General features: G+C 40.5%; 1 protein-coding gene across 13 annotated transcripts in view; it reads right to left on the reverse strand.

Moving 5' to 3' along the window:
- PIP5K1B (phosphatidylinositol-4-phosphate 5-kinase type 1 beta) overlaps window positions 1–16,627 on the reverse strand; it is a 554,522-nt gene that overhangs the window by 126,894 nt on the left and 411,001 nt on the right. The window lies entirely within an intron of this gene.

Below are 16,627 nucleotides of genomic sequence, written 5' to 3' on the forward strand. Positions count from 1 at the left end.
TCACTTAAAAAGCTTAAAGAAATAGAAGCATACCTTATAGCACTAGAAAATCATCTATTATTTTAAAAGCCGTATCAATCTATTAATACGTATATGAATGTATGAATGAATATATTCTTCAGCTTCTATATTAGATGGATTATGGATCTTTTCTTTATAGAGACTATTTTTACACATTAATATATCTTAATAAATTATTTTATAAACATATTTAAAAGTAACATTAAAACTGTCAAGTACTTCCCATTCTATCTTCTAGTTGCCATCACTAGAAGTAACTTGCTTCACTGTGGCTTAAGTGATGGGACAGTTGAGAAACTGGGCTGGTAAGCTGTCCAGTGAGACTCAGAGGCCACTTATGGCCCAAGTTTCCATGCCCACTGCAATGTACGAGGTACAATTCCTGACATCTTCTCACCGCCTACTACAGTCCACTCCCTGCAGTGAACTGTCTCTGAGTAAAGAGGGAAAAAGTCCTCCTCTCTCACCTCTTCACTTTAATAAACAAAGAGAGCAAAGAATGGGAGAATCTGTCCACAATAAATCAAACCTCAATTGTGTGGCCTTAAGGTTTGAGGCAAGGGCCATACCCTATTCACTTTTCTCTCTCCCACAAACTTAGCACAGAGCCTTACGCAGAACAAGAATTTGAAACTATTTGTTGAATGACATGTAGTTAATTTACCAGGAATCTTGTCAACCGAGATTCCAGTGATGGTTTGAAGCCAGAGAAAGCAAGCCAAGCCATGCTCTGAGATCATTCAAGATTCCACAGGGCAGGCAGAATCTCAGGTGTGGGAAAGTCACCATTTGTACTGAAAAGCTTACAGTTTATGAAGAACAGTAAGTAGCTACCCATAGGGTAAGTTTTAAGAAGTGACAGGAAACCCAGATTGTGGGAGGCATCACTAGAAATGAATTCTCTGGGGTTTGGAGGCATTTTAATTAAGAAACAACTATATATGTACACGGTCAAAATTAAGGGAAGTACAAGATGGCAGCTCAGTGCTACGTCCCACAGAGCATGAGGGTGATGGTTTGAGGTGAAAGTGGAATATAGTAAGTGCAGGGCTCTCGTGCAATATTCTAGTTCCTGTGTCAAGACGTGATCTACACTCTACATTTTTGATGATGTTTACCTAACAAAATGGAGTGATAAAAGGTCAGTCTATACCAGTCCTGAGAGGGAGTTCAATTTTGAGTAAGATTATTATTTAAATTCAGACACGAATGTTCAAATTTGAAGAGACAAATATTAATTGGTAAGTAGAAGACTGTGGATTTTAGTGAGCAAGAGTAGTCAGGAAAAGTTCAGTGGTCCTTGGTTGTCCAGTGGTTAAGACTCTATGCTCCCAATGCCAGGGGACTGGGTTCAATCCCTGGTCAGGGAACTAGATCCCACATGCCGCAACCAAGAGTTTGCATGCCACAGCTAAAGATCCCACATGCAGCAATGAGCATTGAAGATCCCGGGTGTCACAGCTAAGACCTGGCACAGCCAAAGAAATTAAAAAAATGAAAAAAAGGAAAAAAAATGAGTAGTCATGGAAAAATTAAGAGAGTCTAATTTTCCTACACATCTGAGTGCAGACAAAGTAAATTTCCAATCCCAAATCACTGGTTTCTCTGCTCCTGGAGAATGAAGTGGTTGACATATTTTCTCTAATTGCTAATAATCTAGAAAAAGTTATATAGCTCTTTCATAAACAGAAATATCAGAGTCTGGTGAATCTCCACCTACAGAGAATGTCTGTATCATCTGAAGCCAGATTATCAGGTGAAAATGCAGCAAACAATGAGATGGCATCTAGAATGGTTTGTTTTTGGAACAGCTGGAGTTGACTGAACACAGATGAAGTTTAAAAATGAGGTCTTCATGTGGAGAAATGAAGAGAGGACGTTAACAAGATCAGACTCCAGGTAGGCTCACTTTCAGGGTGGATGAAGACACTTTAAATAAAGATTAGGTTTTAACCTCCCGGCACCCCTACTACCTAAGGACAACTGATATACATCTAGTGGACTATGCATTCCTTTTAAAATATTTTTTCCCCAAGTGTACGTGTAGACAAATGCACAGATGCATCTTTTATAAAAAGCTGAAATTTAATAAATTCATTAAAAACAGACTGTCCTTGGCCATTTCACTGTTAAGAGGGGAGGAAGAAATTCTCCCGTGGAGATTTTTTACCTCACAATGTATAGGGTAGAATTTTGAGGAACAGAAATGAGGAGAGAAGTGTTACACTTGCTGGGTTGAAATACTCAATTTAAAAATGTCTTCGAAGGAGGAACACTGGTGACATCAAAGGGACAGTCACTTGCAGGAGAGGGGAGGCATATAAAATGTGCTGGCTGATGGGGACAGGGACAAAGAGCCATGTACATGAGCCAAAGCCTCTCAGATGCCAGTAAGTGCTGATCTTTTGGGAAAGAACTAGAACCAAAGTGTGGCCCAAGAAGTACCCTGCCTTTCCAAGACAGTCAAGGAAGCCCTATTTTTCCAGAATATGAGTGTTTGAGTAAATGTGCACTGAATACTGAATGAATAAAATAAAGCCCTATAAAAATCAAACTGATTTCACCCTTTAAAAGCGTTTCCATTGAATTTGTAAATTGCTTTGGGTAGTATACTCATTTTCACTATATTGATTCTTCCAATCCATGAACATGGTATATTTCTCCATCTATTAGTGTCCTCTTTGATTTCTTTCATCAGTGTTTTATAATTTTCTGTATATAGGTCTTTAGTTTCTTTAGGTAGATATATTCCTAAGTATTTTATTCTTTTCGTTGCAATGGTGAATGGAATTGTTTCCTTAATTTCTTTTCTACTTTCTCATTATTCGTGTATAGGAATGCAAGGGATTTCTGTGTGTTGATTTTATATCCTGCAACTTTACTATATTCATTGATTAGCTCTAGTAATTTTCTGGTGGAGTCTTTAGGGTTTTCCATGTAGAGGATCATGTCATCTGCAAACAGTGAGAGTTTGACTTCTTCTTTTCCAATTTGGATTCCTTTTATTTCTTTTTCTGCTCTGATTGCTGTGGCCAAAACTTCCAGAACTATGTTGAATAGTAGCGGTGAAAGTGGACACCCTTGTCTTGTTCCTGACTTTAGGGGAAATGCTTTCAATTTTTCACCATTGAGGATAATGTTTGCTGTGGGTTTGTCATAGATAGCTTTTATTATGTTGAGGTATGTTCCTTCTATTCCTGCTTTCTGGAGAGTTTTTATCATAAATCAACATCACTCATTATTAGAGAAATGCAAATCAAAACCACAATGAGGTACCACTTCACACCAGTCAGAATGGCTGCGATCCAAAAATCTGCAAGCAATAAATGCTGGAGAGGGTGTGGAGAAAAGGAACCCTCCTACACTGTTGATGGGAATGCAAACTAGTACAGCCACTACGGAGAACAGTGTGGAGATTCCTTAAAAAATTGCAAATAGAACTACCTTATGACCCAGCAATCCCACTTCTGGGCATACACACCGAGGAAACCAGAATTGAAAGAGACACATGTACCCCAATGTTCATCGCAGCACTGTTTATAATAGCCAGGACATGGAAACAACCTAGATGTCCATCAGCAGATGAATGGATAAGAAAGCTGTGGTACATATACACAATGGAGTATTACTCAGCCGTTAAAAAGAATTCATTTGAATCAGTTCTGATGAGATGGATGAAACTGGAGCCGATTATACAGAGTGAAGTAAGCCAGAAAGAAAAACACCAATACAGTATACTAACACATATATATGGAATTTAGGAAGATGGCAATGACGACCCTGTATGCAAGACAGGGAAAGAGACACAGATGTGTATAACGGACCTTTGGACTCAGAGGGAGAGGGAGAGGGTGGGATGATTTGGGAGAATGACATTCTAACATGTATACTATCATGTGAATTGAATCGCCAGTCTATGTCTGACGCAGGATGCAGCATGCTTGGGGCTGGTGCATGGGGATGACCCAGAGAGATGTTTTGGGGAGGGGGGTGGGAGGGGGGTTCATGTTTGGGAATGCATGTAAGAATTAAAGATTTTAAAATTAAAAAAATAATAATAATAATAAAAAATTAATTCAAAAAAAAAGCGTTTCCACAGGGCACATTTCTGAACCAGTTTTTAAACTTTGTAACATTCTCCCAGGCCCTGAAAACTCTCAAATACTTCCTAAGTCTCTGGAACTCAGTCTCTTACCAGATTCCAGAAACTTCTCCAAAACGATGGAAGCTCAACTCCATTTTGTTAGTTGCTGGGGTTCGCCACCCCTCTGTCTCCCTGAGCTGGAGTATTTACAACTTGACTCGAATGTACATGGTCATCTGTGTGACAGACTTGCCCTGGCATCCACACCAGATCCGCCCTGGCCAACTTCACAGCCCTTCCAGACACATCTTCAAAGTCAAGGATGTTACCATCACGCCACCCACCCCTCCGTGGCCACTTCCTCTTCCTGCTCTCTGTGCTCTGGTTTCCCAGGATTTCCCCAGTGGAGGAGGATATGGTCGCGGGGACATTTCCTTCCCTTTGCTCCCTGCCCTCAGATTCTCTGTGAGTCTTCCCACTTGGGGCCTCCATTGACCTCACCTCTAGACCTAAGGTCATCAACAAAATCAAAGACAGGTAGGTCCTTTTCTCACAAAAGCAGGAAACCCTCACATACTATACTTATTTCATAAAGCCTGAAGACTTTAGCTTCCTTGAATGGGCATTATTCTTATTTATATTTATTTACATGTGACAATTTACTTATAATACAAGTTAGGTAGATATAGCACCACCACTGCCACACCTCAGGATATAGGTGAGCTCTCTAATCCTTAGGTCATATCTCTTTTAGGAAGAAAAGGTAAAGGAGTTTAAAGGAGTTGAGGAAGATATTTTCAGTGTCCCATTTCTATTCTTTACTGTAGAAATTCTTATAATGTTCCTCTTGGTTTGAAGTGAGGGTTAAAAAAAAAACAAACCTACTGGCTTGATAATCCTTCCAATTCTGGAGTTAATGAGGTTCTTAAAAGCTGCCACACAGGATTCAACAACATACTTTGTGTTCCTGATCTCCCTCTCTGCCAGACTGGAAAAACAATCAACTCTACTGTAAACCATCACATCTCTCAGAAAGAAGTTTTGCTTTTAAGTTAATAGGATTTCACGTGCACACATGTTGGCAACAGTTGGCAAGTGTCAATGGGCTTGATTATGTTTTCCATTAAACTTTCAAAATTAAATGCTTGGATTACTAATTTGACTTTGTGGTTCTCAGTCACTTGGCATTATGTTCCTCTTTGCCTCCTTCCTTGAAGTAGGTTGTGAGACACTTCATTAATTCACTGCGCTGTCCAAACCAAGTTCTCTATTTTGATGGAGCCCTTTCTTACCTCCTACATCAAATCCTCACCAGCTCTGTGTGAGAGCTAGAAAACCCATTATCAGGCACTTCCAATCCATCCTGTCTGCATCCAAGTTATCAATTAAACACTTTCATTCCCACAGACTTTCCTCCATTACTCCTATTACAGAGAATGTACAGATGAAAGGACCTGGATTTTAGAACCAAAGAGACCTGGCTCCAGCAATGTAAGCTCTGCAGGCTTGGGGAAGCTGAACCTCTCCTGAGTCCCCACTTCATCTGTCAAAACGGAATCATGGCACTCACTCTGAAGGGCTGTTGTGAGGATTAATGGGACAATCTATCTGTGATGTCAAGCACTGCCTGGCTCAGAGCAAGTCCATAATAAATGTTAATGGAAACAATCTAGAGATGAACTGGGCCTTGGAAGTTGTCCTTACTGTCCACAAAATCATGCACTGGGTATTAAGCTACTTTGTTATCTACCTACAGGTTATTTCTAAGACAGAACTCTCCCTCTACCCAAAACTGGAATAGCTGGTTTTGAAATACCGAGAATTAGTTGTCTGCCTCAAACTGAGGTATCTCTTGCTGAGTAGAAAGTCAGGTATGAACAGCAACATAGATGAGTATTTTGATTTTTGCAGCTACCCTGAAATTCTCTGGTATTGACCATCTTGCCCCGTGTGTTACTGCAATTGGAGCCCCTTTCTATCACACACCTGCATGAAAGCTGAAATGCAGCCAGTGCCACAGCTGGACAAAAAGTGTGTTAGTTGCTCAGTCATGTCCAACTCTTTGTGACCCTGTGGGCTCTAGTTTACCAGGCTCCTCTGTCCAAGGGATTCTCCAGGCAAGAATACTGGAGCGGGTTGCCATCTCCTTCACCAGCAGATCTTCCTGACTCAGGGATCAAACCTGGTCTCTGGCCTTGCAGGGAGAGACATGCATATTCTTTACCATTTGAGTCACCTGGAAAGTCCATCCATTCCAGTATTCTCACCTTGGAAATCCCAAGGACAGTGGAGCCTGGAGGACCACAGACCACAGAGCTGCATAAGAGTCAGACACGACTTAGTGACTAAACAACAATAGACATTGGACAAATGAGCAATATAAATGTACTTCAATTACTTTCCAGCCCACAACACTGATATGATGATTAACTCTAGGTCTATTCCATATCAGACCATTGGTACACTATTATCAAAGCTTGCTCTTATTATATTTATCAATTAGGTAAGAGTTATCATTTCAAAAATATTGTTTCATCTTGTGCTTAGTCACTCAGTCGTGTCTGACTCTTTGTGACCCACGGACATCAAAAGACTAACACTGAAAAAAAAAAAAAACAAAAAAGAATCCACCTTCCAATTTAGGGGATGTTTGATCCCTGGTTGGGGAAATCAAGTCCCACATGCTATGGAGCAACTAAGCCTGTGTGCCACAACAAAGATCCCAACACAGCCAAATAAGTGATAATAATTTTTCTAACTATAAAAAATGTTCTCCGACTGAATAGCCTAGTAAAGAAAAAAACTATAGAAAGCAGTTAAAAAAAAAGACTAACACTAAGACAACTGCTATTCTGCTAAGTGATTTGAAGGGTGGGAAAGTGAAATCATACAACTCCTATTCTCCTAGAGAGCAGATTTTAGTAGGCAAACGAAACATGTACCCATGGTATCACAATATAATGTAGAAATACCAAAGGCTATAGAACAGAGTTAGATCAAGTGCTATGAGCACCAAAGTCACAGCATATTATTAGTGCTAAAGTCCTATACCTTGGGCCTCTCCTCAGAAATCTCTAGCAATTACATTAATGTGTGTACATGGGATGTATGATTAGCCTTTAGACTTAATCGTAAGTTCTTCTGTTTCACCCTTCTTTCCTATATCCCCAAACTACTTCTTTATTGACCTTTTGCTTTGTTGAAGTATATACTTAAGAAATTTTTTAACAATAGACTTATATAAACACCTATAAGAATGGCTAAAATAAAATATAGAGACAACAGCAAATGTTGGTGGGAGTGAAAAGAAACTAGATCACTCATACACTGCTGGTGGGAATGCAAAATCGTACAGCTGCTCTGAAAAAGTTTAGCAATTTCTTCCCAAGTAAACACGTGCTTACCATACAACACAGAAGCTGCACTTGGGCATTTATGCAGAGAAATGAAAACTTGTGCTTATGCAGAAATCTTCATGCAAATATTAATAGCAGCTTTATTTGTAACAGTCAAAAACTAAAGAAAACTACATGTTATTCAGCAAGTGGTATATCCATACCGTGAAACTCAGCAATAAAAAAGGGCAAACCATCAATACACAAAATAACTTGAATGGATCACAAGGTTATTATGCTGAGTGAAAAAAGCCCAACTCAGAGGTTGCACCTGTATGATTCTTCAATTGACAAAATTGCAGGGACAGAAAACAATGATGGCTGCAATAGACTGGGGAGGGGCAGGATGAGGAAGCTGTGTGCGTGGCTATGTATAATACAGGGGCAGGAAGAATTTGTGTCCAGAATTGTCACTTGCTGCTTGTCAAGTACTTGACTATGTTGGTTTAAGAAATACATATATGCATCACACGGCATTGTTCATTCAGTTCAGCTCAGTCACTCAACCGTGTCCGACTCTTTGCAACCCCATGAATCACAGCACGCCAGGCCTCCCTGTCCATCACCAACTCCCGGAGTTCACCCAGACTCACATCCATCGAGTCCGTGATGCCATCCAGCCATCTCATCCTCGGTCATCCACTTCTCCTCCTGTCCCCAATCCCTCCCACCATCAGAGTCTTTTCCAATGAGTCAATTCTTCGCATGAGGTGTCTAAAGTACTGGAGCTTCAGCTTTAGCATCATTCCTTCCAAAGAAATCCCACTCCTTCCAAAGAAATTCTGATCTCCTTCAGAATGGACTGGTTGGATCTCCTTGCAGTCCAAGGGACCCTCAAGAGTCTTCTCCAACACCACAGTTCAAAAGCATCCATTCTTCGGCACTCAGCCTTCTTCACAGTCCAAATCTCACATCCATACATAACCACAGGAAAAACCATAGCCTTGACTAGATGGACCTTTGCTGGCAAAGTAATGTCTCTGCTTTGGAATATACTGTCTAGGTTGGTCATAACTTTTCTTCCAAGGAGTAAGCATCTTTTTATTTCATGGCTGCAGTCACCATCTGCAGTGATTTTGGAGCCCCCCCAAAATAAAGTCTGACACTGTTTCCACTGTTTCCCCATCTATTTCCCATGAAGTGATGGGACCAGATGCCATGATCTTTGTTTTCTGAACATTGAGCTTTAAGCCAACTTTTTCACTCTCCTCTTTCACTTTCATCAAGAGGCTTTTTAGTTCCTCTTCACTTTCTGCCATAAGGGTGGTGTCATCTGCATATCTGAGGTTATTGATATTTCTCCCGGCAATCTTGATTCCAGCTTGTGTTTTTTCCAGTCCAACGTTTCTCATGATGTACTCTGCATAGAAGTTAAATAAGCAGGGTGACAATATACATACAGCCTTGACATACTCCTTTTCCTATTTGGAACCAGTCTGTTGTTCCGTGTCCAGTTCTAACTGTTGCTTCCTGACCTGCATACAGATTTCTCCAGAGGCAGGTCAGGTGGTCTGGTATTCCCATCTCTTTCAGAATTTTCCACAGTTTATTGTGATCCACACAGTCAAAGGCTTTGGCATAGTCAATAAAGCAGAAATAAATGTTTTTCTGGAACTCTCTTGCTTTTCCATGATCCAGCGGATGTTGGCAATTTGATCTCTGGTTCCTCTGCCTTTTCTGAAACCAGTTTGAACATCTGGGAGTTCACAGTTCACGTATTGCTGAAGTCTGGCTTGGAGAATTTTGAGCATTACTTTACTAGCATGTGAGATGAGTGCAATTGTGCGGTAGTTTGAGCATTCTTTTGCATTGCCTTTCTTTGGAATTGGAATGAAAACTGACCTTTTCCAGTCCTGTGGCCACTGCTGAGTTTTCCAAACTTGCTGGCATATTGAGTGCAGCACTTTCACATCATCATCTTTTACAATTTGAAACAGCTCAACTGGAATTCCATCACCTCCACTAGCTTTGTTCGTAGTGATGCTTTCTAAAGCCCACTTGACTTCACATTCCAAGATGTCTGGCTCTAGATTAGTGATCACATCATCATGATTATCTGGGTCATGAAGATCTTTTTTGTACAGTTCTTCCATGTATTCTTGCCACCTCTTCTTAATATCTTCTGCTTCTGTTAGATACATACCCATGCACACAGACAAATGAGTGCACATAAAACTGGTGAAATCTGAAAAAGATCCCTGCACTGTACCCATATCTATTTCCTAGTTGTAATATTGTACAAAAGTGCTATGAGATGTTACCATTGGGAAAGCTAGGTAAAGAGTATATGAGATCTCTCTGTACTTTTTCTTCCAAATGCATGCAAATCTACAATTATTTTTAAAATTTCTTCTTTTTTTTTTAAATTTATTATTATTATTTTTTTAATTTTAAAATCTTTAATTCTTACATGCGTTCCCAAACATGACCCCCCCCTCCCACCTCCCTCCCCACATCAACTCTCTGGGTCATCCCCATGCACCAGCCCCAAGCATGCTGCACCCTATGTCAGACATGGACTGACGATTCAATTCTTACATGATAGTTTACATGTTAGAATTCCCATTCTCCCAAATCATCCCACCCTCTCCCTCTCCCTCTGAGTCCAAAAGTCCGTTATACACATCTGTGTCTTTTTTCCTGTCTTGCATACAGGGTCGTCATTGCCATCTTCCTAAATTCCATATATATGTGTTAGTATACTGTATTGGTGTTTTTCTTTCTGGCTTACTTCAAAATTTCTTCTTTTAATAAAAGATTTACAGGTAGGAAGCTTTTAAAGTCCTTGCATATATGACAACGTTTTTATTTGCAGTTTCACAAGGAAATCTGGCCTGGCTAGATATAGAGATCTATGTCCAAGATCATTTTCTCTTAGAGCAGAGCACAGAAGGCATTGCTTCACTGTTTCTCAGAAACTTTATAATTTTTTTTTTCTTGCTCAAAGAATCTGAGTCTATAAGTTGGTTTAATTTACTTATTTTTTCACCAACTTTATCTTTGCTTTATGTAGGTATTACAATGTTATCAATATAGCTAATAAGAGATAGCAAAACTCATAATTTAAAACAATGCAAATAAATATATCATGAGATTATAGTGTTATTAAGACCTAATTTGCCAAACAGTGCATTCATCTATATCTTTTCAGGGAAGTAATCTTTCATCTCTGGAACAGAGATGCGGAGTTAATGATATCTCTTCCCATGATTTAGCTGAAGTCTAAAAACAAAGTTCAATTCCTCACTGATAAAGAAAATAGCCTAAATGTTAAGTGTTGTCATCAGTAAAAGATATACATCTTTTTTCTATTAGGTCTGAGGCATTTTTTCCCCCTTAAAGATAATTGGAAGGCAACCAATACATATTAAAAAAGAAAAGAACCTGTCTAAACTAATGCAAAAAAATTGCTAAACAAAATTATAGCTATGTAGTGAGCACTAACATTATGCTAAATTAAGTATTATAGAAAATAACCTACATTGTAACCCATACAAACATGTCCAGAGCTGAGAAGAATGTAATCTACAAATTTAGAACTTGCCATACGCAGAAAGAAACCCCAGTTTGCAAAAAAAAAAGTCTCAATATTAAGACTAGTTTCATGAATATTTCATTAATATTAATATTTATGGCAACAGATGTTTGTGTAAAAAAAGTAAATTGGTTCCACACTAAATAAAAATTAATGTTTGCTGCTAAACAAAAAAATAATAAATGCAAAACAAGTCATTTAGGTTATTAATTATCAAGACTGTCTGATATGACTCCCACATGAAGGAATAAACTATTTGAATTGCAAACATGAATTCTCGCCACATCCCCAGAGTTATCAATAAATACCATAGGATGTAGTAATGTATCAAACTAATTAAATGATATGAGACTTTTTAGATTTTTTCATGAATTATAGTAAATTAAAAAAATGAATACCAAATAGTTACTAATTGTTCTTTCAAAATTAATACATAAACTTTAAGTCATTTTAAATTTCATCATCTTATATGTACTGAATGTACACAATAAGCCAGGTACACAGTTGTAGAGAGGTATAAGCAATGAGCTTTAGGCTTTGAGACATTTAGTCTGGCTACGGAGACAGGACATGTACCTAAAGGAAACAAGAATCAGCATCAAATAAATTCAAATGACTATAATACTGTTTCTATGGGAAAATAATTGAAAGATAAAAAAACTTTTGTTGCACAAATGACTTTGAACGTGGGGACAATCAGTTCAGTTTTTCAAAAAAACCCAAGTGATTCAAAAGGGAACTCATCTGCTTTATTAATTCTCAGGGCTATATCTGGCAGGCATGGCAGTGAAACTGGATGCCTCTTCCAAAAGAGACAGAACCTAAAAAACAGCTAAATATGTAAAAGTCACCAAAGATAGATTTTTTTTGGAGGTGTGCCTAAACCTGTCTCCCTCTATCATCAGATAATTTATTCCTTTGTTCAAATATGTATTTCAATGAACTGTTACTAAGTACTGACTAAGCACCAGGCAACGAAGGCAGGTTTGATCCTCAGGCTCAAGGAACTACACGTGTTAAATCTCACAAAAGAGGTTAACCCTGGAGGCTTGGGCGACCCACAGCATGGTGGTCTTGGGGGAAGGCAGTCCTGAGATGAGTAGGCAGGGGCCAGGTGAAGGAGAGACGGGGAGAATGAACCTTCGGGGTGAGACATGCCTGAAAAGAGCAAAACCTTTAGAGAATGTATCCAGCCGATCAGAATGGCTGGGGAGCAAGGATGCTCTAGGGAAAGGGGAGAGACAAGGCTGAAACAGGACGCTGAAGGAGCATCTGGGGAAGCAGCAGGGATCAAATCAAGAGGGGTCGAAAGTTTCAAGCTATGAAGTATGTATGGCTTCAAGAGCTGTTGGTCTTCCGAACTTAGGATGACTTTGGGGACAGCGCTGGAAATATACTGAAAGACAATGCTAGTGAAAACACCAGGCAAGGAAGGGTCTCTGCAAGGGCAGAGGCTGTGCGTCTGGAGGGAGCGGGCAGCCAAGAGTTATTTAGGAGGCAGATTGGACAGGATGTGGTGATTTACTGAGTGTGGAGAAAGAGGATAGAAAGGAGGATGGGAAGCGCAGCTGCAGGGAACTGAAGTGGGCAACTGGCTTCATGCTGACCACATTCCCCAGGTCAGAGAAGACAGGCAGATCAGGCTAGGGGAAGACAGCGGAGCCCCTGGGAAGAGCAGTGTTCACACAGGATGCGCCTCGCAGCTTGTCTGCCACAGAGGGACCACAGGGGACGGTTTGAATAAATCCTACCTTTTGTTTTTGATGACAAGTGACCTGTGCTGTCCTGGTGGTACTTTCTACTGACATGACTCTTACCCCAGGCCAAGTTTTCTTATGGGTGTAGATGGCTGTCATAGCAGGCAGAGGGTGAGGCTAAGGAAGAGATAACGCTTCCAGAAAGGGAACCCCATTATTTCCATGTACATTTCCCCTAGACATAGCCTATAGGGAACAGCAGTGTGGGAGTCAAGGAGAATCAAGATCTGGATTCCTGCTTCTGGAAAGAGTCCTTTTTCTGAATTCTGTGGGGAAGTGGGTTCAGCAAGGTTGAAGGATAAAGTGCATTCTGTTTTCTAGAGGACTGCCAAGCAGCCAGAGTGCCATGTGGAGGAGTTGATAGGGATGGACCAGAAGTGGGGTGGGGGCAGGTTTATAGGCAAGGGCCTGAGGCTGGGCTGGGAAAGCTGAGGAAGGGGACTCAGGGGTGCTCAGGGGGTGCAGGGGAAGATGGCCCTTGTCAAGAGGACTCAGTGCGGGTTAAGGTAGTTCAGGCCGTTTCAGATGCAGAGTCCAGAAGCAGCTCTGATGGGGAGTCAGGGAAGTAAGTAGTCTGTGGGGAACAGGGCACGATGCATGTGGGTCAAGCTGGGTCAGTGAGTCAGGAAGGTATCTTCCAGTCAGCAGTCCTGCAGGGGAAATGGAGCCCTGAGTTCTGAGATGTCAAGCTGAAATATGAAAGAGGTGGGGGCAGGAAGGAGGAGTGACGGCAGGAAGAGGTTAGGAGGCTTATCTTTTCTATCTGGGAACAGCAGAAAAGCTGGGGTCCAAAGGTCTGGGATTCCTGGCTTTACTACTTCTAAGCCCGTAAGAGGACCTGGCACCCCCAGAAAGGGGCTTTTGACATTATTTGGCTCCTGACTGCTTTTCTCTCCTACCTCACATGTTCCTTTACTATTAACTGTCACAACACCAAACAATTCTAGTTCTAGGAACATGCTATGCCATTTCATGCTTAACTCATATTATTTTCTCTGCCTAGAAATATGCTTCTACTTCTTTGCCTGGAGAACTCCTCTTCTTCAAAACCAAACTATGATGTTACCTACTCTAATCCCTATAAATGCCTTAGAATATCATCCTGGCACTAATACACAGAATGGCAATTGATTAAAAATAGAGGTCATTTACCCCATGTTGGCACACAGTAGGCCCGCAATACATGTGTCTGATACGTGCGTGGAAGGATGTATCTGAATAGGGGTCTACCTCACCTTTCTTTGGCTGGGCTGCTGACACAGTAGTGCAGTCCCCCACTTCGTTTCTAGAGCCCTAGCGATACTGCCTCACTCAGAGGAATGTTAATAGCAGAGATTCTCCATCCTTTGGGGCTGGAACCAGCCCCAGGGTGATCTCACGTGCTCCCTGGATCTCCATAGCACCTTGTCTGGCACTAAAGTCAGTTTTCTACAAAGCGAGGGAAATGTCAGGGTCAGAGACGCTGCAGGCAGTGCCAACCACACAACTTATTCTAGCCCTTCAGCGGATGACCTGAAGAAAGAGAGAGATGGGTCTGCCCGGCTCTAGGATGGGAGTCTTCTGCCTGCGGTGGGGTAGGGTAGAGGTGGGGGATGATGGGCTCCAAGGGATTCATGAACTGGTGTGTGGATAGGCATTTTTCTGGGGAAACAGTTCACAGCTTTCATCAGTTTTGCAAAGAGGTCCCTGACCTTTAAATATTAAGACCTACCGTTCTAGAAACGTGCCCTCCTCCGGGCAGCTCTGATCTGAGAATCAGCTGCTGACTCCAGATTAGAGAGGCCTTGGTCTTCACCAAGGAAGATCACAGAAGGGACTCAGGTTCCTCCATAGCATCCCGCTCACATGCCTAACCCCACCCCAAGAAGAGCCTTTTTGAAGACACATGTGCAATTTAAGGAAGTTTCATTATCTGTGTCATTTACAGGTTCAAATGCAATGAAAGAGAGAGAGTTAGGCTTAGGATGACTCTACTTTGACCTTTATGTTCCTCAGCACAACAAATCCTCAAAAAATAAAAAGGCAAATCTCCAGGGACTCATTGCTGAAGAAGAGTCATGTTTGACCTCGTTCTATCAGGGCTGGGCTCAGGAAATGCTAATAAACAGACAAATCCTGTGCAATGGCTTTTTACATTTGACCTTTCCTTTTTTTTTTTTTCCTGGCATAGGAGCCTTAGAAGACAGCAAGAAAAAGGCTTTCCATATTAAAGAGGCAAGAAATATATGCAAGCACACGCGTGCACACGCACACGCAGAGAGCAAATCTAAAACTGTACTAAACTCTGGGGAACTGAGAGTCACTTTTCACCCACATCCTGTCAGAGTTGAAAAGCATAGAGAAAGGTTTCTACTAAAATGTATGTATGTTTTATTCTTTTTTTAAAGAAAAATATGAGTCACTCATATGCACCCAGATATCTGAACAGCTCAGCTGGATATTTTTGTTTGCTTGGTTCTCACTGTTCTTCCCATGATTTCTCAAAAGATAGTTTTAAAAAAATCCTTACATTTGAGTCTGTAAATTTCAGTTGTTAAGAACACATGCTTTGTCCCTAAACAGGGTGGGCTCTGCCACTGACTGGCTAGGTGATGCTGGACAAGTTTCTTAATCTTTTTAGGAACTTAACTATTCACCAATTAAAATAGGAGTATGATCTTCCAAATTAAAAAAAAAGAGAGAGAAAAATGGGAGTGTGAATGGTACTGATGTCACATGGTGGCTGAGATAATGAAATGAAATAATGCAGTTAGGATATTAAGTGAAGTAAGTCAGACAAAGAAAGACAAATATATGGTATCACTTCTATGTGGAATATAAAAAAATAATATCGATACAAATGAACTTACAAAACAAACAGACTCATGGACATAGAAAACAAAGTTATGGTTACCAAAGGGAAAGGAAGGAGAGGGATAAATTAGGAGTTTGGGATTAACATATACACAGTACTATATATAAAATAGATTACCAACATGAACCTACTATATAGCACAAGGTATATTGTATATATATCATATATATATATATATATACACAAGACATTCAGTATCTTGTAATAACTATAATGGAAAAGAATCTGAAAAAGGAGATATATATATATATATACACACACATACACATGTATAACTGAATCACTCTGCTGACTACTTGAAACTATCACAATACTGTAATGGTAAATCAATTATACTTCAATATTTTTTAAAAATAGAAAATCTTAGGCTAGCCTGGCAAACTTGAAGCATTCAATGAATGGCAGCTAAAGAACAGGAACCATGGGATAAATCCTCTACCAATGAAAGAAATGATTCCAAGAATGCATCTTTCTGTGTTTTCATAAATGTTCTAACACACAGAAAGACAAAACGTGGCAACACTGGGGTTGTGCTTCTCGGGGAGGATCCCCTACTTTATACATTACATGGGGAGGTCAAGACTGCCTTCTTCACCTTCAGGTGAGCTCAAGCCTGGCAGAGAAGGGATCTTCCCTCCCCAGCAACAATGTGGGTCATCTGACCAGGTCCACAGAAGGCCCAGGAAGCCAAGACACACTGCATATTTCCCAGTGATCAGGCCCCATGAATCCTGTCCTCTCTTCTAGAAAACCCTGATCAGGCCTGGACCCAAACCCTCATCATCATTCCTTCGGCCCGTTTCCAACATGTTCAACTCAGCTGAGAACTGAGTGGTTCTCAAAAGTTCATCTGGACCAAGAAATAACATCCCTGACAATCTTTTGACCAAATGATCATTACCCTTCAGAACCCAGCAGAGTTACATTCTCATTGCATTCTCTTCTATTTCTCCAAAAGGGCTTTTACCTACTTTCTGTAAA

This window comes from Ovis aries, chromosome 2 (assembly GCF_016772045.2).
Source record: "Ovis aries strain OAR_USU_Benz2616 breed Rambouillet chromosome 2, ARS-UI_Ramb_v3.0, whole genome shotgun sequence".
NCBI lineage: Eukaryota > Metazoa > Chordata > Mammalia > Artiodactyla > Bovidae > Ovis > Ovis aries.